Source organism: Topomyia yanbarensis, chromosome 1 (genome assembly GCF_030247195.1).
Source record: "Topomyia yanbarensis strain Yona2022 chromosome 1, ASM3024719v1, whole genome shotgun sequence".
Lineage (NCBI taxonomy): Eukaryota > Metazoa > Arthropoda > Insecta > Diptera > Culicidae > Topomyia > Topomyia yanbarensis.
Genome location: NC_080670.1, coordinates 86958883 through 86984063, shown reverse-complemented (window position 1 = coordinate 86984063; position 25181 = coordinate 86958883). Strand labels below are relative to the sequence as shown.

General features: G+C 37.4%; 1 protein-coding gene across 4 annotated transcripts in view; it reads right to left on the bottom strand.

Annotated features, from left to right (window-relative positions):
- LOC131694152 (deoxynucleoside kinase) overlaps positions 1-25181 on the bottom strand; it is a 143814-nt gene that overhangs the window by 87211 nt on the left and 31422 nt on the right. Inside the window, exon 1 of one of the 4 annotated variants that reach the window (XM_058982638.1) lies at positions 19862-20528. The exons of the other annotated variants lie outside the window; for them this stretch is intronic. The gene's annotated coding sequence lies outside the window, so the exon portion shown is untranslated. Of the gene's footprint in view, positions 1-19861; positions 20529-25181 lie in introns of those variants that run through there. 4 annotated transcript variants of the gene reach the window in all.

The following is a 25181-nucleotide window of genomic DNA, read 5'->3' as shown; positions in this document are numbered from 1 at the left end:
GTTATTGTGTGTCCTTTCTTTTGAGAACCACCAAGCAAGGACAACAAATTTAAACGCAAACAGCATTTTGTTAGCCAGCCATTTTCCTTTTCCAGGATTCGATATAAGTTTTTTGGTCCTTATAAAAGTGGAGGAAATTAGTTTATAATTATTTTCAATCTTTAATATTGGAGGCTGCTTTGTATAAATTCTCATAAGTACCTTTTCAAGGATTTAACGTCGCATTTCAATTTTTACGATATGTCACCAAGGTCTGTAAACCATGACAATCGTTCTGACTACTCACCAGTGCTGCCACAATTAAACCTATACTACCCATGATCGCATAGTTGTCCCGTTTTCTATGAGATTTCCTATCTTTATGGGACTGATATGCGATCATGGGCAGTATACTGGGAGTTGAAAATTCTTCGTATTCTGTACCAACACAATGACAAACAGAATCATTTTATATAATTATTTTTCATTCGAGATAGTGATATACTGAGTTGGTGTTGCGAAAAACCAAAAAAATCCGATTCGGAATCAGTTGTTTCATTTGCGATAAAATTTCGCCAGAAAACAGTCAAAACTACGAAGTGTTCTTTGAAATTTTCATGAAAATGTTAAAAATCTGTCTTCTGAAAAAAAAAGAAGCTGTGACCAAAAATCAGGCAATCTATGAGACGTTTGTTTGACAACTCAGTGGAGGGTTTTGTAACAAGTTTGTTTTGCTTTACTACTGCAAACACAAACATCTTTCATTAGTTCCGATTCGTTTGATGTTGGATCGAATCAACGATTTTGTCGGACGTTGTGCCCAGCAAAGCGGAGTAACGTCAGAAGCAACAATCAAGAAATAATCAGCTGATCCAACACGACTCATGGATTACCTAATCGTTAAATAAATCTGTGACATTAAAGAAAAATTTGTGAATGTGCAACCCTGGCTGGGGCTTGTATTGACATTTGGATGCGAGATGTGACAAACTTGTATTCAGCAAATCAAATGAAGCCTATGGGTGCTTACAGAGTGGCGGCGAGAAGCTAAGCTGGGGCTAGGGCTGACATTAGAATGCGAAAAACCTGCTTGCTGCAAACCAAAGGGATGCTGTCAGAGTGAAAGCCGAGCGGATCTGCACCGGCTACCTGCTTTTACACTGACAGGTTCCATTTGATATGCTGCAAGCAGGTTTCTGGCATCTCGCATCCTACTGTCAGTACCACCCAAGTAACCCAGAAGCATAACGTAGCGTAATATCTGCTTTAGATCCACATATAATGCTGTCTTGAAGAGCCGTGAAGTCTGATATTATGCTGGTATTATGCCAGAAAAGGAGAAATATAGTGCTATTACTGTGCATAGATTGACAGCTCGTTTCTGCAGTACTAATGCTATTAGCATTAGCTTCAGTTGGCTGTCATTGTCCGCCATGGTTTTAAAATCATTTCTTATGTTTCCTTTCGGTATGATGAGCAAAAGGGAAAAATTATAAAATGAAATGTTCTGTTTAAAACCGTAATTGACTCTCTTCTAATGTATTGTAATGAATATACTTAATGTGTTTTCGTTCTCACATGATATGAATGTTTCACGAAAATTACCTTTAGTATGTCTCGAACTGAGGTACCTTGCCTCGTCCTTCACGGTAAGTGCGCTGCGTTTGCTCCCTAGACTATATTGCATATGTTCGATTGAAATGAAATATGCCCAATATAATCTTCAAGAAGAGTTGCATAACAAATAAACCCATAGCATTACAATAGCATTATATCGGCTGTTTATTTGCTCTAGAATGGTACTAAATGCACTTGTAAAGCTTACATGCTTTAAAGATCCTTGAAGCATGTACGCGTTATATCAGTTTTATATACGCATATAGAGCCAGTGTTAATGCTATATGTCGGTTGCGCTATTATGCATTATTGTTGCTAATATATAGTTTTATTGCATTGTTAATGGTGAAATGGAGTTTCAATGCAACATTAGTGCAAATGTATAGCCAATATAGTGCAATGGCTTAATGCTTATGGTTACTTGGGCAGCACATACACAGTTTCTCGCCGCCACTCTGTAAGCGGCCTATCACAGTAAACGCAAGCAATCCGCGCAGATCCGCTCGGCTTTCATTAGGTTTGTTTCAATACACGGTTCTTGCTCCTAGTTGCTCCGTAGCAAACAGGAATAAAAAAACTTGCTATTTTTTAATTCGGTTTGCTACTAGAAGTAGAAAAGGAGAAGTACTTCCAGTTTCTCCTGATACTGTAAGAAACCTATTTTGACATCAATCCTTTGATTTGCTGCAAGCAAGTTTCTCAAATCCCGCATCCTAATGTCAGTGCTAGCTCCAGCTCAGTTTCTCGCCATCACTCTATCAGCGGTCTAACTCAACATTTATAACCTGTTCACTGGTATGCATCGCACACGCAAACGAAAAACTACCTAAAATTGAGTTCTTTTATCTCAATCTCGGGGTATCGTGGAGGCAGGTAAAATTAGGTAAACCGTGTTGAAAGTCATTTCCATTTAACCACGGCAAAAAATACAACTCATTGATAGGTTTTTTATACTCAAATTTAAGTTGAATTTACCTAATTTTGAGTATAGCCCAAACAACTCAAAAGTACCTTCCTCCACGGAAGACCTTGACTGAGTCGAATCTCTCGTTTTGTTTTTGACAACAGTAATAAGTGCGAAAACGACGCACAACTCAAAAGTAAGTTAAAAGAACAAAGAACTTATTATTCTCGAGGTTGTTTTATTTGACCGTGCAGTGTTAAATTATTTTACCTGTCGTGTTAAAAAAAATCTGTACCAAACCACAGAGAACAGACATCCATGATCGAACAAAAATATTTAAAAAACGTGTGTAAACATTTGAATTAATATACTAAAAACACCAGCGCCGCCACACCAACCTATCCCAACTATCCGTCAAATCGATTCCGGAACCGGTTCGAAATCCTGGATGGATTCTGCATGGAATCTAGCTCAAAGAAAACAACCGATTCCGACTCTATCGGTTGACGCATTTGAGCTGGAATTCATGCTGGAAGTCCGAATCGGTTCCGGACTAGTTTGACTGGGTAGAGGAATAACCGCTGTCAATTCTGTCGCACTCAGCCACAAAAAACATGACGACAGTAGCGCACCTGGTTTAGATATCCAAACTACCTTCGAAACCGTTAGAGATTTTACACAAGTTGAATGCTGAAGATGGACGTCTGTTCTCTGTGACCAAACTGTACTTTTTACAAAATATGTTATCCGTATCGTACAGAATTTGTACCAAAAATACTCGAAAAATCTGTACCTTTCTAGATAAATATGTACTTGTGGCATCGCTGCTACACACTTTTGAGATCTGCGTACCGAGAAGCTATTATTAATCAGTTACTCAGTAGCCAAGTTAAAGATTTTTTCTAAAATAAATTTAAAAATAGTTAAACTGTTAGAGAAAACAACTGCTGTTAAGACCGACGATGGCGAGATTGTATACGTTCGTTGGGTCATTAAGCCATATGCTGTTTTCGATTTTTTCCGATGTAGCTGACGTTTTATCGAACCTTCCGAAAAATTAAAAATATTTTTTTACAGAATTGAATTATCACGATAAAATCTTCTATTGGATTCCCTAATATGTGCTAAGTGCTCTTGTGACCTTAAGTAGTCACATTAGCTGTCACTGCATTGGATTGGAATTCAGAAAAAAACGTTTACTTCTTCAGCTTAATTATCACAAGCAATGTTCATGACAAATGGAAAAATCCACCACCCATGCGGAAGACCACTTTCCGCTAGTTAGAAAGAGGGCTCTGCAATCATGTGCTGCTTAGCAAAGGTTCCTTAAAACATTCCGTTGAAACTGGATGATTCTCCGGACGCCCCCCCAAAAATAACAGATAATGTCGTTTTAGAAAACGAGCGTTCAATGATTACATACAGCAATAAGCATAGTATCAATCCGAAAAGTAAAATCTATGATACGAAACACAATAATACATTTTCTGTTATTTACTGTACGCTTTAGCGAAGCTCGACCTTACCGCCTGCAACGATTTATACGAGCCAGTTTCAAAAGTTATACTAGTTGAAACGTCATACGGGTGCACTCTCAAATCAAAGCAAGGAAAACCAGCAACAAATCCGATTCGCTTTTGTGAGAACTTTCGTAATTTTTTTTGTTCGAAGTGGTACTTCTCTTCTCTGATAATACTTTCGCTGAACTATTTAAACATTAACAGTTTGAATCAATTTAATCTCCAGTATTCGCCACTTCTAACTAGGCTGAACTATACTACTAACAAATGTTGCAGCGACAGCATTAGTGCTTTTATTCAACCATCTTAATTAGACTGAATTACGAGTTGAATAAATGATGCTGTTACCAATACTATTACCTTTAATCATTAAGCTGCACTATATATCTTCAAAAGGCTGATTCTACCTATACATTCTTCTACCACCTTTGACTTATAGCTGAATTATGTGTTTAACAAAGGTAATTGTACCTACTCCAAAAATTGACACGATTAGAATGGTAACCGACCTGGGTTCGAGTCACAATACACGCACATTATTTTTTTTACTTTTAAGTGAAATACTTCTCACTTAGAACCCTTTTCTTATTCTATTTGTTGCTTCAACGGTTTGCTCTAGTAACACTTATACAGTGTTTTTTACAATTTCATGCAGTTAATTTGCAATTTCAATTTCGGCCTGAAAGAATGTCTGCTAACAAAAAGAAGCTATCAAGTTGGTTCGATGCATCAGTAAACCTAAAAATAATTCATACCAAGGACTTGCATATACATACACACTTAGTTGAACCCAGCCAAATCCCCGCACAGTCGAGTAATAAGTAATGTTTTATACTGACATCTCGTAAAATTCTCGATTTTTCGAGAAAAAATTAAAGGGTTGTGTACAGGACACGACCACGGTGACATTAAAAATATAGCTTTTTTATCTATCACACATATCGACACACGTTCTTGTTCACTCGCCTGTTTCCATATGTTACAATTTGCTATATACCCTCCCCATTAAAACATAATTTATTGAAGGTCTTTTAACGGTAATCTATTAATTAATCAAGTATCTCACTAGGTGATTGGCATTATTTGGCTGATCCATCTAGTAAAAATAGGCTGGTCTGTCCAGAAAATATATTCAAAAGAAAAGTTCCATATTGAGAGCTGTGATGAGGAAACCCACGCCCGCCAACGGAAATATACAGATTCTCCATAAAATATGAAATTTCATTTTCCATTTAAATTTTCAATAATGTACTAATGAACTTAAGTAAACAATCTTAAGTGTAAGTATTTCTTGATCGATTAGTGGTGGAAAAATGAAATTATTTGATAAATTACATTGTTATGCAACGTTCGCACTACCAGTTAAAACGGGTTTTTATGCTATCTTGGTGACATTTTTCTTGTTGCTAATTATTAAAACGTGTTATAACTCTGTAGTGTAAACGTTGTATTATTAAACCAATTCTGCAGCGTTTTATGTTATATAGGTGTTTTATGTCTTAATAGGACTGACATAATTATATCTTCAATACAGCGGTTTGTTTCATAATTTAAAACAGATTTATTTTAAAATTTAAATTAGTATACCCAACCGTTCTATTTGTTGTATACTTTAAAACGCGATAAGAACTGTGTTTAAAATACATAGGGCAGGACAGATACTCTGACTGGCTAAACTGGGAAAACAATTTTAAGTCCGGTAACGCTTAAGACATGTCTTGAATTTTAATCGAAAAAGAACACCCGCTTAAACTGCTGATGAGACGGTAAGTTCTGTTTTAAAATTTTCCGTTGTGTGCAGTACGAAACAAAAGTGTTTGAAATAAGAAAACAAAAAGTTCTGCTGGGAATGTGATTGTTTCCGATGCAATTACGCTCAGGTTTTTTACGCATGGGATACAGGCCGCGTAAATGAAAACCGCGTAAATTTTAAAAAAACGCGTTAATGAAAACCGCGTAAATTTCAAAATCCGCGTAAAAAACCTGAGTGTACTCTCAAAATATTACGCTGCTGAACAGTGCAGAAGCACGTTGTCAGATGCCTTACTGATAAAAAACATATAACCGAAATATGAAACATGAAAACCAATTGGCTCTTTACCCTACGCAGCTACAAAGCGCCGTAAACATGGAATAACAAGTTACAACGCACACGCATGCATAAAAATAAATATATTTTTTTCAAACGCAACACTCTTAAGCAGCACACACCGTATTGAATTAAATCCAAACCACCCCGCCCACCCACTTTGCAAATCATTCTGTGACACCATGCTGGTACCCGACAAATCCGCACACGGCCACCGCTGCCGAAAATGCATAGCGTCTACCGCTTATTGTAGTGCCCAGACGCTGCAGCCATGATCTTACCCGTTCGACATAAGAACAAAAACTGATTCAAACGGGTACGCGTCACCTCTATTTATAAACTAACCGTATATGGTTTAGTCACTTAGGTGCGAGTGTGTGCAAATGCCAACGTTACCGAAAATCGATAGCGCTTATTGCATCGCCCGGAGACGACGTTGCTCGTGTGGGATAAGAGCAACAACTGATTTAAACGGACATGCGTTGCTTCTATTTATGACTTTTCGTGTTTCATTGAGCAACTAAGCTGCCCTCTTTTGACGGCTGTGTCTGAGAAATCTGCCTCACGAATGGTATTTTTCCCGTTTTTTGTGAACTTTTTAATTTTACCAATTTCCAAAAGTCTACTTTTATTGGGGAGATATTAAATTATTACCAATATTTAAGTTAGGTGTTTCTGAATCGGTTGGTGTATGAATGATTAAAATCCATCTAGTAATATCGGAGTTATAAGCGTGCAAACCTTACATAGTTTCGTTACATGGGAGATAGTTTAGATTTTAGAATGACACCTAGCCCCAGATAGTGGAGTAAGACATTTTTAATGTCAAAAAATCAATTGTAAGAAACAAAAAAATCAAAAAAAATCTCGATTCAATGACAATTTTTAAACAAACAACGATTTTACCAGATCAATTTTTTTAAGTTAACAACATCGATTTTGAAAAATTCGTTTCTACATCGCCCATTCCTATTTCGAAGTAAGTGCCTATCTGTAGACTATAAAGTCCCTGGAATAACATATGATTATTACATTGGCGACAATCATACCGGCTTGAACCTTCGTTCGAACTGGTCACAAATCTTGATAGCTCCTGCACAGAGAACAGACGTCCATCTTCAGCATTCAACTTGTGTAAAATCTCTAACGGTTTCGAAGGTAGTTTGGATATCTAAACCAGGTGCGCTACTGTCGTCATGTTTTTTGTGGCTGAGTGCGACAGAATTGACAGCGGTTATTCCTCTACCCAGTCAAACTAGTCCGGAACCGATTCGGACTTCCAGCATGAATTCCAGCTCAAATGCGTCAACCGATAGAGTCGGAATCGGTTGTTTTCTTTGAGCTAGATTCCATGCTGATAGTTGGGATAGGTTGGTGTGGCGGCGCAAGTGTTTTTCATATATTAATTCAAATGTTTACACACGTTTTTTAAATATTTTTGTTCGATCATGGATGTCTGTTCTCTGTGGTGCTACGTTTACAGTTCTTACAACACCATAGGACTGCCCCTTGTAGTTTTTAAAGAATTTATTGCTTTATTATTTTGGAAATGCAACTAGACTATCAACAATATGTCCGATTTAATAGGCATAATTACTCTACCACTCTGTATCTCTAACATTACTGACCCATCCTTTTCGTCTACAATTTGCAAACATAAAAAATACCCACGGTTCGGCCAAGCTAATGCATTGAGCCGTGTCAAAGTAAACGGCCTGTGCACACCAAGTGTACTTATATGTATTTACCATGAGTCAGAAGAATCACAACAAGGCCGTCGATAAATCAATTGGCATCCATATAAAATATTATATATGAGTAATTCCACGTCAGATTTACAACCAAAATTTTTTTTTGCAATCTTTAGCTCAAAATTTTTTTTTGCAATCTTTAGCTGAAAATTGTTCACACTATGTTTTACATTTCTTATAAAAGAAATGTATAGAATTCGCTCAAACTTTCAAGAATTTTTCCGAGGCCCGGAGGGCCGAGTCTTATATACCAATCGACTCAGCTCGACGATTTGGGACAATGTCTGTGTGTGTGTGTGTGTGTGTGTGTGTGTGTGTGTGTGTGTGTGTGTGTGTGTGTCTGTGTCTGTGTGTGTATGTAACGGACAAATTCTCATTCGTGTTTCTCAGCAATGGCTGAACCGATCTTATCCAAACCAATTTTAAATGAAAGAACTAAAAAACAGTATGAACGCTATTAATTTGTTTTTGATTCTGATGTTTAGTTTCCAAGATATGAATGTTTGAATGTGTAAAAATGGCGTTTTTTGCAGTTTTCTTTCAATTATCTACCGAAATTGACAACATAGATTAACAATTCATATGTTTTTAGACAGCTTTAACGAATACCTTTCGAACAAGCTATAGATTGTTGAAATCGGACTATTATCAAAAGAGATATTTAACATTAAATGCGGACGAAAGATTTTTATCATTTCCCATTGCCAGAAATATGACCAAAAACATGTAATCTATTATTAACGCCAAAACGGCTTATTTTAGGTCAATAGTATCTTCGGAGAATTTAATGGAGGCAATATGCCCTTTCTTTTGGTATTATGCTTTTGCTGATTAATCCCCCTATGAGTGAGATATTTTCACAAATTTTCTTGGAAGTGATTATATCGAAATAATGCCTTCAGCAAATTTGTAGCTCTTACTTTTGCGAATAACTTTACTGAAGACTTCAAACATCTATTTTGCATACTTTAAAAGTTATGGCTGTTTGCTGATTACTCTTTGTCGTCTATTTATTTTATAATCCATTGAAATAAAAGCCAAACATTATTTCGATAAATCGAATTTTGTATTTCATTTTTCTATCTACAACCGCTAGAAATAATCACCGAACACTTCCAAGTTGTCTGGAAGGAACTTGATAACTTATCAGTGCAAAAATGTTCATTTGTACGAACCTTCTCACTGCAATTTTTCTAACTTATAACCATCGGATCGATCTGAAACATATCGAAAAATGAAAAGCGAAATTAATAACTCCAAGCAACGGCGTAACCAAGAGAAGGCTTCGGGGTTTAAGACAATACAACCCCCCCCCCCCAACACACCCAAAAAAATATTGAATTGAAATTGAAAATTTATGGATGCTGACTGATTTAATTCAATATTACAATAACAATTATCTGATCCGTAGATTGATAACCTGTTGTAGTAAACATCATGAGGACTTTTGATAAATTGTGTTGATTGGGGTCCTGATATGTAACTGATCTATTGGTCTTGATTTCACAGTTGTCTAATAGCATCAATATCAAATTCCTGCCTGAAAACATTTCAATAGAAAATTCCAGAGTTCTGCAATCAATCATAATCCTCAGATTTATTTTCAAATTGATCTCGCTTTTGTAGAGATGTACTGCCATAAGGGTCTTTATTTAATAGGAAGTGAAGTTAAAATTGATTTAATGTCTATGAAACATAGAACTGCTCACCAAAAAAATGCATAACTTTCAATATTTGCTAAAAATGTTTTTGCCTTTCTCATTCACTCTAAAATTCGTCAATCTAATCCCGACCCGGAGGGCCGAGTGTCATATACCAATCGACTGAGTTAGTCGAGATCGGAAAATGTCTGTGTGTGTATGTGTGTATGTGGAAAAAAATGTGACCTCTGTTTCTCAGAGATGGCTGGACCGATTTGCACAAAGTTAGTCTCAAATGAAAGGTACAACCTTCCCATCGGCTGCTATTGAATCTTTATTGATTGGACTTCCGGTTCCGAGTTGAAGAGTGCAATCACACAGCAAATTCCCATATAAACTGAAATGAAAAATTTTCAAAATCAAATTTGTATTTTTGATGCCAAATGACTTTAAAATGCATGAAACATTGAGATGTTTGACAAAAATTGACTTCTTTAGACTTTGGTACATTTTTGCCTTTCTCATATAGAAAGGTTATGCAATCACTCCAAAAATCGTCAATCATACCGGCCCGGAGGGAGTATGCAGTGAGGGGTTGCTACTTTAAAATTAAAACTAGTTTAAAATTTCTTAACAAGTTGAAAATTTTCGGCAAGACCTGGACCTCCCGGTTCTTTCTACATGATCCGCCGCTGGTTTCAAGCGATGTTTCAATATCACATAGTATCTCAAGATCGTGGCTGTCGATCCATTGTATGTATGTGCATTCATTCATTTCCACCATTGTATTGAACATAACCAGCCATGGAATCGTAGTCTGGACAAATGAGACAAGCACAATTGCACCGCTAGGTGGATTAAACAGGTTTTTGTTTTGGGAATGTGTCGAGTTCTAATGCTTACACAGCCAGTATTGAAAAGCTATAGTTAGTGTAGTGTTTTTCTTGTCAATATTAATATTTGATTTGGGAATGCGTCGAGTTGAGACGAAAACGTAATATGATTAATAACGAGGATAACGCTGTCCGAATGTAGAGAGAAATTTATGAAAAATGACGATTTCCATTCGATTCTAGCTGGTCCTGATCGATTTTGATGAGCATTTGATTTTTGTTGTATGACCAATTATATGTATAGGTTAAATGTTCAAAAACAGTAATTTATGGTCAAGATAGCATCATTTTGAAACCGCCAATTTCGGAGGGTTAGTATCTTCGATGAGTTTTACAAACGTTAAACAACGTTGACGGTATATCGTCCAAGAAGTATTTATGGTGAATTTTCTCAGGTTAATATTCATGACTACAATAAAGTCTCAACAAATTCGCTAAAGACACGAACTCTGTTACTATTTTCTGAAAAATTAATTCTGCATAATTTTAAAACTTCAAAAATTACGGTTTCGGAATTATTCCGTTTGGACAGTATGATCGATTTTCACCAAACCGAATTTCTGGCTACGCCGCTGATTTCAAGTAAGTAGAAACAAAGTCGTTCTACACTCGTTCAAAAGAAACTTCTTCGAATGCTGAATATCTAACACATTGAAACCCCGATTTTATTAGCCAAATATGAACATATGTTTGATGGGCTCTAGCAGACGAACAAGACTGAATTCGAGTAAATCCTTTCTTGAGCATGTTTTCCTTATCATGAAGATATGCGAAATATGCGAAAATGAAAAGTTCATCATAATCAGAAATAGTTATCAGACTACATCAAGGGACGAGAAGAATATTTTAACAGCTTCAGTTTATTATAAAGAAAAAAAAATGCCCGATTTAATCAATGTCACCATTTTGTCAGCCTAAAATACACCATGAGACTGATAAAAATGGGTCTTTATTGTATGTATTATTCGCTGTGTTTCACATTAATAGGTACATTTCTTTTTTGGAGATTTTTTTATTGCATCGAACTACAACAATTTTTAGGTAGTTTTCAAGGGGTTATTTTATAGACTTCTTCCAAAATTTGGCGAACCTATTCCAATTCGTATACCAATTAATTGGTATACTTAAGGGTTTATATGTTGCAGATAGAGAAAATACTGAAATTTTCAGTTTTTTTCCTACACAATATTACGAAAGCATATTAAACAATTTTTCCTAATAAGTTTGTGAAAATTATAAACTATTTGAAATTTTTTAATAGTTTTATTTTTTATTTAACCGTGATTTTTTAATAAATAGTGATCATCACTTAACAACGTAGTCTATTTTTCATAGCTTGCGGTGAGCACGATTTCTCGAATTGCTGAACTGAAAATTATGGAACAGAAATTAATTTTTAGTATTCTTTGCAGATTTAACTCGCCGCGCAGATAGCTCTGAATTAGACCCGCTGGTGCCCTAAGACGATTTCGCTAGATTTTCAGAGCACTGTGCACCCAGTGCATTAACGCAAGTGACGGAAGGTTATCGAAAAGATTCGTGAAAATGAAAATTCCAGTAATGATGATGATTTTCCCAAACGGTTCGTTTTCGAGAGGTTTTTATTTGTTCTTTGGCATTAGGATTAGCGATAATAATTCAAATCAAGGATACTACTGGGAAGTCACCTTTAGAAAAAAGTCGATTTTTTTGCTTTCCCATTGATTTGGTTTGAGATTTCTAGCACTGATGTTGTCCTATGCTGTTTTGAGCGATTCTCTGAGTCCTGCCACTATCCCATGTAGTATGTGTTATCAAAAACATCGCGAAGCATCAAGTTCTAAATGTTCTCAAACGATATAAATATCCGAAGAGAGTGATAAGAGTTATAAGAAATGTCTCATCACACTGTTAGGTGGATTAAAAACGTTTTTTTTTGTTGAATATGATTATTTTTTTCAATTTATGAGTTTGTAAAATTTTGAATTTTATTGAATTGAACATTTTCAATCACTGATAACTCAGAAACTATTCAATTTGTATGTATGTATGTTGGAGAATTGCAGTGAGCATTAGAAGGTTAAAATTGAGCAACTTCTAGCACTGCAAGGAAAGCACCTATGAAAAATAGTTTTTGGAGTTTCTTGACCCCACCGTTTTAAAGAAAAAATAGTTTTGAAACCCTACATGCACTAGAAAAAAGTTGGGCATGAAAGGGTTAACAGTACGCTCAAATTTCGTTACAATTCTGCATTCAGCATACCACTGTATGAAAGACCAAAAGGGGGGTAGTGGACCCGTAGGCAATTACACCTACTCAGTATCCGCTGGAATCAATGAATCTTCTACTCAGAAACTATTCAGTTTGTAGAAAAAATATTAAATAATTTATTAAGTTTCCTTTTCGCATGAGCTCACCGAAATTGTTTTTGCAATGCATATTTGTTTTTGCTATGCAACTTATGTATTCTGCAAATACTAGAAGCAAATTTTTTTTAAGTTAAACCAAAAACATTTTATTATTTTTTGAAATCATTTTTAATTATATTGCGAAGATTAGGTAAAAATTACAGAATGGATCTCCAAGTACTTCACGAGATAATACAATTATAACAGGTCTGTCACTGGTCGTTTAGTGTCAAATTGGCTTGTTTTCAGTTTATAACTGTAATATCTCGCATTGTATTTTGATATCCACTCCATATTTTTTCACAAAAAAAAGATTAAACATGATTCTTAATATTTAAAATTGGCCCAACTTTAAAAAAAATTAATTTGTTTATAGTAATTGCAGATTTCATAACTATATAGCTATATAACAAAAAAAAATTTTTTTCGGAAAGCTCATGCAAAAACTACTTTTTGTAAATAATATTTTTTCCATGCAGTTATCAGTGATTGAAAAATGTTCGATTTTATAATCTTCAAATTTACAAATCTAATAACTTGAAAAAAGTATCATATTCAGCCAAAACAAAAAATACGTGTTAATTATTTTTAGCTAAAGAATGCAAGAAAAAAAATTGGAAGGAATTCAAATTTTTGTTGTAAATCTGACGGGGGATGACCCATATAACCGTTGTTGTGAAAAGTTGTAATTATGAGATGGATCGATTATTGTTATTCTCCCTTGTATAAAATGTGTTGAGGGGAGTAAGTGCGTTCAACCTAATATTGGAGCCAATATTTTCCAGTCGTATTTAAAAAAAATATTAACACTAGGTCGAAATTTCTCCCTGATTTGAATACAAATTCCCTGAAAATTCCAGGTTTTTCCAGGTCAAATAGAATTCCCTGATTTTCCAGGTTTTTTCCAGGAATCGCCACCCTGTAATTATACTAAGGCCTTTGGGACAAACCATTCGGAATTTGATTCGGAATTCTGAATGGAACAAGTATGGATTTCAGCTCAAATGCAACAACCGATTACGAAACCGATTGAGTCGGAATCGGTAGTTGCATTTAAGTTGGAAACCATGCTGACTCCATTCAGAAATCCGAACCTGTTCCGGAATGAATTTAACTGGGGTATCGTGGAATAAGGTAAAATTAGGTAAACCCTGATAAACTACAGACACTTTATATAGAGACTAGCGAAGTGTCAAAAATTGCAGCCAAACGGACTGTCAAAAAGTGCAGCCAAACGAGCATGTGAGTTTTAAGAGGGGAAGTGCAAGAGGAACCTATGCAAAAGCTTATGGGAGCTTCCGCGATGCCAGTTTACATTAATGGTTGCTAGTTTTACTGTTTTTCTCTCCGCTAGTCTGTTATATAAAGTGTCTGTATGGTAAACCGTCCCAGTTAAACTCATTCCGGAACCGGTTCGGATTTCTGAATGGAGTCATTATGGATTCCAAATGTGATGCAACAACCGATTCCGACTCAGAATCGGTTGTTGCATTTGATTTGGAATCCATAATGACTCCATTCAGGATTCCGAATCAAATTCCGAATGGTTTGACCGGGGTGTTGAAGCTAAGACAAGACAAGACCACAGTCTATAGAGAGCAGTAGCGCAAAGAGTGAAGTTAAAAAAGTCTACCTATCGAGCACAATTGGAATCCATCTCTGATACCTCTGCAGCAAAGTTGGATTTTAATTTTGCTCGATCGATACTTTTTTCGGCTTCACTTTCTGCACACTCTTTGCGTGCCTTTATACTAAGGCCTTTGAACAAGACAACTACCCTCTAGACTATCAGCACCGGGCGTGGGTATAAGCAATTTACTAACCGTCATCATAACACGACACCGCACCGGCGGTTGGTAAACAGGTTGGAAAATGGAAACTTATCGTTTCGGTTTACAGCGAGTGTCTATATTTGGTAACTTCTTCCAACCGACGCCAACGTTGCTATTCGCAGAAAGGAGGCAAAACAAAGGAAAATGTAAAAAATAGGATCTCGTGATAAATGTTATGCAGAAGTGTTCTGCGTGAACTTTGATTCGACTCGTGAAAGATTTTTATTTTAAATAAAATGGATTGAGCTCAATAAATAAAACTATCGGTTGTGAGACAATAAATTATTTGATTGAATTCAATAACATTTTTTTAAAGTATACAGAAATTAAAATAATTATTGAAATTAAAAGTTTATTGTAACTTTAATGAAAATATACTTTCAAACCTCGATTCACACCAATTATTTTGTCGTTTGATACAATGAACAGTATTTGTTTGTATTCAATTACCCACAGTTTTGATTATGCTGTATGTTTTCTGCGTGGAAGTAAAAATTAGTGCATCTAAGCAGCTTGGATTGAACTGGAAGATGTAGCATTATGTCAAGCTGGGCATGATGTGTCCCAGGATCCGATTGATGGGATGCTAGCAAGAAGCGGAATTTCATTGGCTTTGAAGCTTGTAAAAACCCGAAAATTTGTATATGATAGTGTCCAACGAAAATCGAAAATCGCTGCGAACAAATGGTGATGATTGTGGGGACTGTGGAAACTAAGATTCGAGAAGAAAGAAAATGCGTGTATTTTTCTCGCGCCAAGTTTTTAATTCAGGACCAGTAGTAAAAAGAAGATCACAACGATAACGGTTTATCACACACTCTGCAGCGCTTAGTTCAAAAACGCTGGATTTAATTGCTAATAGGTGCGCATGGCAGGACACAGAGCACACCTGTTACATCACCATCTCATTTCATCCGGTGGTTCATCATATTTTCGAGGGATAATATTGTGTTGTGGTGTACAGTCGTGATTCGCTGGTTGGACACTTTTTAACTGGACCGCTTTTTAGTTGGACCTCCGCTAGTTGGACCATTGTCCAACTAAAAAGCATCTGAACGTCAAAATCTCGTGCCAAATTTACTTTGACAATCAATCTGACAATATTTAGAGATAAGAACAGATGCATTTACACTGCCAACATCTTCTTTGGAGAGTTTTTGACATTTGTCAGTTGGTCCAACTAGCGAATCAAATTCGTTAGTTGGACAACGCTGTGGCCCAACCAGCGAATCACGACTGTATACTACCCAAGATCGCTTATTTGCCCCGTTTTCTATGGGATTTCCTATCTTCATGGGCAGTAGCGGATCCAGGGGGAGGGTACTGGGGGTCCGGACCCCCTCCGAAATTTTTTAACTTCTTAAGAAATTTAAAAAAAGTTTCTATTTTAAATTTGTTTTTAATTCCAAATCATTCCAAACCAGATTCGTCCACCAAAACTGATTTTAGTTAAATGAGGGTATTACATATTACGTATTGTACAATGAACATTTGAAAATTAAAATTTCGGACCCCCTCCGAATTTTTTTCTGGATCCGCTCCTGTTCATGGGACTGACTTGCGATCATAGGCAGTATAGTGAAATGCATGAACGTGAATGCACTTGGAATTCAATTCACTTAGTCTGTAAATAAGGGGAGGGCGGGAGTAGACGGGGTTGGGTGGTTGTACTTAACTTATAAAAATGATATTTTCAATACATTTTAACATTTCTAATATTGTTCTTAGAAACAGTAACACGAAATGTTAATTAACTTTATAATTTATTGTTGGACAATGAAATTGCTTGTTTCAAGACGTTTATTATAAATTTACTAGAAGTATTCCGCGTCGAACAATGTGGAAATGTCCTATAATTATAGGATAGCCATTTTTGTTACTTCGTTGCAATAGTTTTTGACTTACTCCGACAATTTTATGCAAACTGTGGATACATGGATGAGGATTTGATGACCAATTTGGTAAGCAGCGAAATTTGGCACTACCCCGCAGGACCGTTGTTTGAAAGCAAGATTCCGTGTTATGTCATTTGCCATACTGATAAATTGGAATCAAATTTATAATTTTTGAGCAATAACTCATTATTTAATTCCATCTTTGGAATTACCGTATCGACGACAAAATGTTGAATTCAGTTAATATATATCTGTATTAACTTGCCACAAATTCGTGTGTACCAATTTGCTCCAGGGTACGCACTTAATGTTTATTTCTTGAAATAGATGTAGTTAGTATTTCAGCTCCAGCGATACAACCGATTGTAATTAGCATTAGTTGTGTTATTGGCGCCGGAATACTACACAGTTAAGCTTTTTCGGGAAATCGGCCGGAATACGAATTACGAATTAGAACCAACCAGAATTTCCGATTGAACTTTACTTTATCCATAGGTGCACGCAAAGTTCGTATATCGATTACTGGAAGCCTATTGGCCGATAGTAGCGCCGGCTAGCGGCTACTTGTTGCCAAAGGCCTTGTTTATGTTATAAAGGCTCACACAGAGTGAACCCAAATCTACCTATCGAACAGTCAGATGGCTACCTATCGTGCAAAGTAAACAAATATTCTTCTTTCAGAGAACATGCAAGAAATGTATTAGTTAGTTAATATCATGGCGAAATATTTCAATCGTCGAAACAAGACACTGTATTCAGTTTATTATGCTTTTTTGTAACAATGTAAAATAAATTACATGGAATAGTATCAAGAATAAAGTGCTATAAGCCACGAAACAGTGGGTTTTCAATTCACTCCATATTAATTTATTGTGTAACTCGGATGAAGTCACTCAAAATTACAGCAAAAATTATGGGTGCCATAAACAAAGAAGATGGCATCATTTTAGGCAGCGTTGCGCATTCCTTTGTACGGGACTCTATAATACCACAGACACTAATTGTTGCTTAAAAATGATAGTTATATGTATTACACATACAATCTGAATTGGATATCATTTATTAATAGCAAAAGTAAAATTACTTTTGGTATGGGTCAAAATCCACATTGAGGGGGAATTCCGGAGAAACTATTGTTGGTTCAGCGCAATTCACAGCAGTCACGAAAGAGTTTACGATAGGGGAATTGTGGGAAAAACCGACACTGTGGGTAAAACCGACACCCCACAACTTTTCCTAGAAATCAAATTTTTATTCATTTCATAATGATACAATATTATTAGTACGTTTATTTAGAGCATTTGAAGAAAAATTGGATTTACGTTAGTGCGCCGAATGTCATAAAAATTAACAAAACATTCGACAGCAGTGTTCATACTCGTCTGGATGTAAAATTTCGTTGGTAGATTTTAAGGTTTTAACCGAACGAAAGCTTTTCAAATCACCCCATTTTTCAGTACCTATTATTATCGGCCTGTCCTATGATCAACTAGGTGCATTGAAGACGAGTTTGAAAAATTCAATATTTTTAATTGCTTTTATAAAAAAATGTGCGCTGTTGGGGTAAAACCGACACCCTATAGTTAGGGTAAAACCGACACGCTGTTAAGATGGTTGTGCATACTTGCGATTCATTTCAAAATACTGGGGATCTTTGTGACACTTCAATTAGCCTATTAGAACACTATAGTATTAGCAGAAATACACAGAAATACTTTTATTGTGTTTATTTCTTGTAAGTCTCTTTAAAAATCAAAAATTGGAATTTTTGCTTATCTGATTCTAACGAAGCTTTTGCTATTTCTGCAAAAAGGTCATCAAACCGAATTTCTAGTGTTCTCTTGGTTTGTCATAGACGAATTTCATCACAATGAGACAATTATATTATGTATACCCCAATGTGTCACTTATAAGTGAATGAATCCAATTAGCAGAACGTAGAACGCTCGAAAATCTTCTCTTACGAAATAAAATGACACTGGAGGTTGCAATGATGTGCGCAAGGATTATTTGGAAATACTCATATCAATAAATAATCCTATAGCATAAAATACTCTTATTTATAGTACTACGCTTTCGAACTTTCTTCCCCTCACTACATGATGAAACAATAAAAAGCACATATTTGCATCATACATACTCACACTTTATTAATCACGCATATATCTCATTTTTAATAAAGATAAAGATTTTAATAAAGTGGAGAGAAAATAAATTAAAGGGGGTGTCGATCTTACCCCTATGATGTGTCGGTTTTACCCGCAGTGCTTACAAAAAGTCACTTTGTTTTCCAAGTTTTACAACCAATATTTTTTAATGAAATTAATTTTTTGAAGCGCCGAAAAAATTAAGTCTTGTTAAGAATTTTCTGAAGAAGAATTCTGCATAAAAATTATAATTGTATTGGTTTTGTGACAACTTAGAAAAAGTGTTAAGCTTAAGGTGTCGGTTTTAACCATAATTCCCCCACTCCTTTTGTTCACGAGCACTAGATGTGTTTGGTGAATATTGGTTTGGAACTTCCTCTCAACGTGAATTTTGATAATTGTCTTTTAAGCACAAATCTCCGATCAACATGGGGAACGTGCTATTTGAACCAGTCGCTACTGATTCCTGATTCTAGTTCTAGGTTAGTTAGATGAGATATGATTACTATAACAACGTGCTCCGTGTTTCAACCTAGGAAAACAACGCATTTTACGCAAGTTAATATTATTATTGAAGCCACACATAAAATACTATCACTTAATTATTTTTGTTTTACTGTATACTGTTCTGCCCAAGTTGTACAGTAATGTTTTCATTTCGAATGGTTACAGTCCAGCGTACCAAGTATTCACGAATAAGCCCACTATTCTGCGATTCAAAATAGCCTTTGAATATACTTAAAACCCAGATATGTTTACCCGGCTATGCTGTCTACAATATGACCATAGCTGATGGACATTTGGGCTACAAAATTTATGTAAAAATCAGTGTAAACGTCTATTACCTGGGGTATGGCAGTATTCTCACATACATTAACGCGCAATTTTTCTCCCATCCGAATATATTTGACTGCAGCGTCTGAAGGACGTACGTCAGATGGCTTCCGTATAATTTGGTAAAACCCAACTTTCTCTGGCTTTTCAATATAGTATTAGCTCCTCTTCAAAGGCTTCGAAATACATAAAAACGAAAGCGTATTCGAAACTGATCGTTCGAATAAACTGTTTCCGCAAAACAATCGTTGAATGGTCGTAAAGGTTCCTTCTCCGCAAGTTTGTGTAGCCCCTCGACTTGCTCAGTGGGTGGTTGGAGGGGGATTATGCTCTCTACTGCTGGTATACATTCAGGGTTTTAGTTGTACTCACCACGGAACTCATTCACTTCGGGAACAGGGGAAACCGGACCATCAATCGCTGCTGCAACCAAGGTGGACAACTAAAAAGGTAAAGCAATATTTTAATATGCTCAAAAGCGATACCGTGAATGCTCTTTCAGCGGAAACATCCTAGGACGAGGACTGACGACTCCTTTCGAGTCCGGAAACCGATTCAAAGTAGTGGTGTTATTGTACGGACAATGTTATACGAGAATATACAGATGGTACAGAATTTTAATTTATACATACAATTTATTACCATACCCTAACTAAACTTAATGCTATGTGACGTCACGATTTAGCTACTTGCGGATCGCTTTGAGGATTTCTGTTTGGCGTGCTTCCTGCGAAGAAACCCTTCGGACGTAGTCCGAAGCCAGAGAAAAAAGGCCCGCTGTGGACCTGCACAGCGCAAATTAGCATATACTAAGGTGTTTCGAAACCCTATCCCGCACCATCTTTTAACCTGTTTTATGTAGCAATTTTACCTTTTTAACTTGATTTTAATTTGTATGTGATTCGTGCTTTTCAATTTCTTCGTTTTTTCTTCGTTTTGTGACACTGTTAAAATACATACAAAAATTTACAATTTGTTTTATACTAGGACAATACGCTATCACTATTTACTAACCGTACTATAACCGTTTACTTTTACTTTTAATCTGATCTATCTATATCTAAAACAAAAAAAAGAACATTATTCACACAATACACCACTTAAACTGTACAAGAAAAATCACATTGAATAATGAGCAAAAACCGCGCGCACTTCTGACTTCCTCGAATGTCGAGAACCGAAAGAACTATCTCGGCGACCGCCGAGCCTAACTCAGCTCGGATGATACCGAAAAACCTCAATTTTTGCAATATCATCCGAACTGACATTTAAATTGTCAAAACCTTGGCAGCCCTTCCAATGGCTGCGACAGCGATGGATAGCATGTTGCGCTACGTTATGCTCACACCGTTGTGATGAGACACCTTGGGTGAGCGCCTGCAACCCTTCTGCGTGAGTGACCCACCCGTCTCAGATGACAACCTGGACTTGGAAGGCCATCACTCACACATTTTGATGTTTTACACAGAGTAGGAGTTAGGGATTGGGAAAGGGAATGAGCAAACCTAGCGACACTTATCAATTTGGCAAAGCCAACTAACAACTGTCGTAACCGGTGGTTACAATACCCCATCGTCCCCCTCCCAATTAACGAAGTATTGGTTTAAATTAAACAAACAATTGTTATTATTCCACATCTTAACGTTCCCTGACGAAAAATAATTTTGCCGATTGGAAAATTATTCCCAGGTACGCCTTCATAGGCCCTTATTAAAAAGTGTTCTATACATCCACTTCACTCAACGAAGTGGAGAAAGAACTCATTACACCAACACATGTGTGTGTTGAAAACTGTCAGCCGTCGATCACGATTGTTGTTTACTATACCGGTACGCGTGCGTGAGTGAAAAGTGTTTTATCTCATTTAATTATATTTTTGAAGTGTTATTTTACTATTTTACAGGTAGGTTGTGCACGAAAAACGCGTCGTTGCCGTGAAGCTTTCGCGGTGCACCAAAATCGGCAAAATTTCTAGTGAGCTCTGGTCGTTTTTGATGACATTCGTCGGTTTCGTTGGAAATTTGCTGGAGGAAGGTTTCACGGCAAGGAGACAATTTCCCTTGAAGATTTTTTTCACGTAAGTAGACAATATAAACAAGCTAATCGACATCTATTATTGACTATATAAATCTCATTTCAGATCGCAATTTACAGTTGCTACTCATTGAGGTCCGGACCGCTCAATGGTGCCCCCAAATTGATTGAAAATAATTTGCTGGAAGTCTTATTCGGTTTTTTTTCCATTTCAGGCTTCGGGTTTCAAATCAGCCACGGAAAAAACCCCAATCGATTTACCTGCTTCATTGGCAAGCTCATACGAGCTGGTGCCAATTCGTGCAAGGACTACGCACGGGATGTACAGCGCATCCAGTTTGGCGTTGTAGGCATCAGCTGCTGATGACTGTTTAAAGTTCCTCCTGTACACTCTCTGCCCTACAGAGTAAACAGGAGCAGCCGTCTTCGACCGCAAATTGTAGTCCATGACATGTTTGTCATGGGCTTTTCTTAAATTTTTGTATACTATGGAGTAAATTTTCCTGTTCACCTCTCCTCTCAGTTCCATTCTTTCCTCCTCAGATATATCCCTTTCGTCCCTATCCATATTGTGCTCTCCTGCTCTTTCAACTATATCATGTCCGAAAAGAATCCGATAGGGAGAATAACCTGTCGCGGTATGGGGTGTATTATTGAGGCAAAACTCAATCTCGGACACCCGGGTGTCCCAAATCTTCTGATTTTCTTTGACGTAGGATCGGAGACGCGTTTATTGTTCGATTCAGCCGTTCCACCGGGTTCGATTGACTGTGGTGCCTCGAATTGGCCCAGTGTTGAATACCGTATTTGGATAGTAGAGTTTTAAATTCGGTGGACAAAAAGGTGGTCGCGTTATCGGATATTAAATATTCCGGAACCGAGTACTTACGGAACCAACATTCTTCGAGAACCTTGGTTACTTGGGGCGCGGAGATTCGTTTCATTGGAACTAAGATCGACCATTTCGAAAACAAGTCCATCACGACTAGTAGATGTGCGTTGCCGTTTTTACTACGGGGAAGGGACTGGATGAAATCTAGTGCGATGATTTGGAAGGGTTTCGTTGTTAGGCGTTGTTTACCGGGTTCAGGGATTTGTGAACGATTCGCGGGCTTATTTTGTTTGCATAGTGAGCAGTGTCGAATGTATTTCTGGACATCTTCGGCCATTTTGGGCCAGAAGTACTTCTTCCTAACAAAAGCTAAAGTCTTCTCCGTCCCTAGATGCATTCTGTCGTCATGCTCTTCGACGAGGATCCTTTCTCTCGCAGAAGCTGGTACACAAGTCTTCCAAGAAAAACGGTAATCTAACGAATCTCCCTGAACGGAAACAAATTTTTTTAAGATTCCCCGCTCAAGTTTAAAATCTTTATATTTTTCAGGGTTTTCTTGTACCTTTTGAACCATTTCCGGATACCATCCGGTTTCATCAGTGGACATAACTTCTTCAACGGACCTGGACAAAGCATCCGGAACGTAATTCTCGGACCCTTTCCTGTGCAGAATGGTCATATCATGGCGCTGCAGGTCCATACTCCAGCGACATAAGCGAGATGACGTACGCCAACTGCTTCGCATAATGTATGTTAATGCTGACGCGTCGGTGTAAACGGTGAATTTAGCACCTTCGATGTAACATCTAAATTTTTCGATGGATCTTATTACCGCCAATCCTTCCTTTTCTGTGGCGAAGTATCTTTGTTGGATTGTACTTAGCTTCTGCGAGAAAAAGGCTATAGGCTTTTCTGTTTCATCATGCGTTTGTGTAAGGACACCGGCAATCGCCGTATCGCTTGCGTCGCAGTGGATCGCGAAAGGTAAGTTGAAGTTTGGATTTGTAAGGATTGGGGCACTAATTAAGAGTCCCTTGATGTTTGCAAATGATAATTCTGCTTTATCATTCCAGATTACGGCTTTGGGCTTATTTCTAAGGAGCTCTGTTAGGGGTTGTGTAACCTCACTATAGTCGGCTATGAACCGTCTATAATAGTTACACATTCCTAAGAATCTCCTTAGAGCCCTTAACGAGGTAGGTCTTTCGTAGTTGACAATGGCGGATACTCGGTCAGGGTTGGGCCTTAGGCCTCCTTGACCCAAGATGTATCCCAGGTATGGAACTTCTGCCACACAAAAACGAGATTTGCTTAAATTAATTGAGAGATTGGCCGCGTTTAAACGCTTCGCAACCTCTTCTAGCAGGGCCAGGTGTTGCTCAAACGTATTTGAAACCACAATTATGTCGTCCAGGTATACAAATACGTTTGGTTCCAGTTCACCTCCACCTAAGACTCGATCCATCAGTCTCGACAGCGTTGCCGGGCTATTGACTAGACCGAAAGGCATTCGGGTGAACTGGAACAATCCTCGCCCCAACACGGAGAATGCCGTATATTTTCGCGAACGAGGGTGTAACGGAACTTGTAGAAAGGCTTTAGAGAGGTCTATGGTTGTAATATATTCCGCCGCCCCGAGTCTGCTTAAGATACGGTCCGCATGTGGGAGAGGATAGCAATCCCTGACAGTGCGGTCGTTGAGTTTACGCGCGTCAAGGCATAAACGTATAGAGCCATCTGTTTTGTCTACCGGGACGAGGCGTAAGGCCCAATCACTGTAAGACTTTTCAATCACTTTGCTTTGAAGCATCTTGTTCAATTCTTCATTGATTTGTTCCTGCTTCTTCGGCGAAGTTGGGAACGGGTTAATTCGAGCGGGCGGAAGTTTTTTCGCTTCTTCTGTTAGCTCGATTCGATGGTTAATTAAGTGTGTAGTGTCAAGGGTACCTTCTCCTGCTACTTTGAATAACGTTTTTACATATTCTAATCTATGTTTCTGATCCTCCGTTAATTCTAATTCATCGTTGTCCGTATCTGTACCGGACTCGTTCGCGCATGATTTTGATTCATCGTCACGTTCTAATTCTTCCACCTTTGCTTGACCTATGGTTGGTCGAATATCGAACGATTTCCAAAAATTCATCCCAAGGAGAATTCGTCTCTTTAGGGAGGGAACTACTAGGGCTTCTACAATTTTCGTTGCATTATTAAAAGTAACAGGAAGGCACACCACTCCACTAACTTTCAGCTGCTCCCCATTTGCAGTTTTAAGGCTTACATCTGAAGGGAGTAATTTCAAATTACACTTTTTAATAATTTTTTTGGAACCGACACCCAGGATACTTAAATGAGCGCCGCTGTCCAGTAGGCCTACCATAGGTATTCCTAGGACGGATATTTTAACAAACGGTCTCTCGTCATTTTCGGGGTGTATAATCGACTCATTAATCTCGTAATTGTAAGAATGCACGTACTCGGAGGAACAAACTTGGTCGAGACCAAGGTTTTGCAATTGTTCGGTGCAATCTTGCGGTAAAAGGGGCTTTATGAGCGGCAGACTGGCCTGACCTCCGGGACAGTCTTGACTGCGTTTTTTTTTACAGAAGGGACAAGTGTCGGTATCCACATCATGAAAGCCACATCGTTGACAATATTGGTGTCGCGGTCTGTCACACTCTCGAGCATGGTGGCCTTTGAGACGACAGTTGAAACAAACGCCGTCTTTCGGTACTTGATAGTTATCCAGCACAATTTGCAGTCCCTGTGGTCGATCCCTTTCACTACCCTGTTGCGAGTTCGGCACACGTTTAATCTCCTCATCCGAAA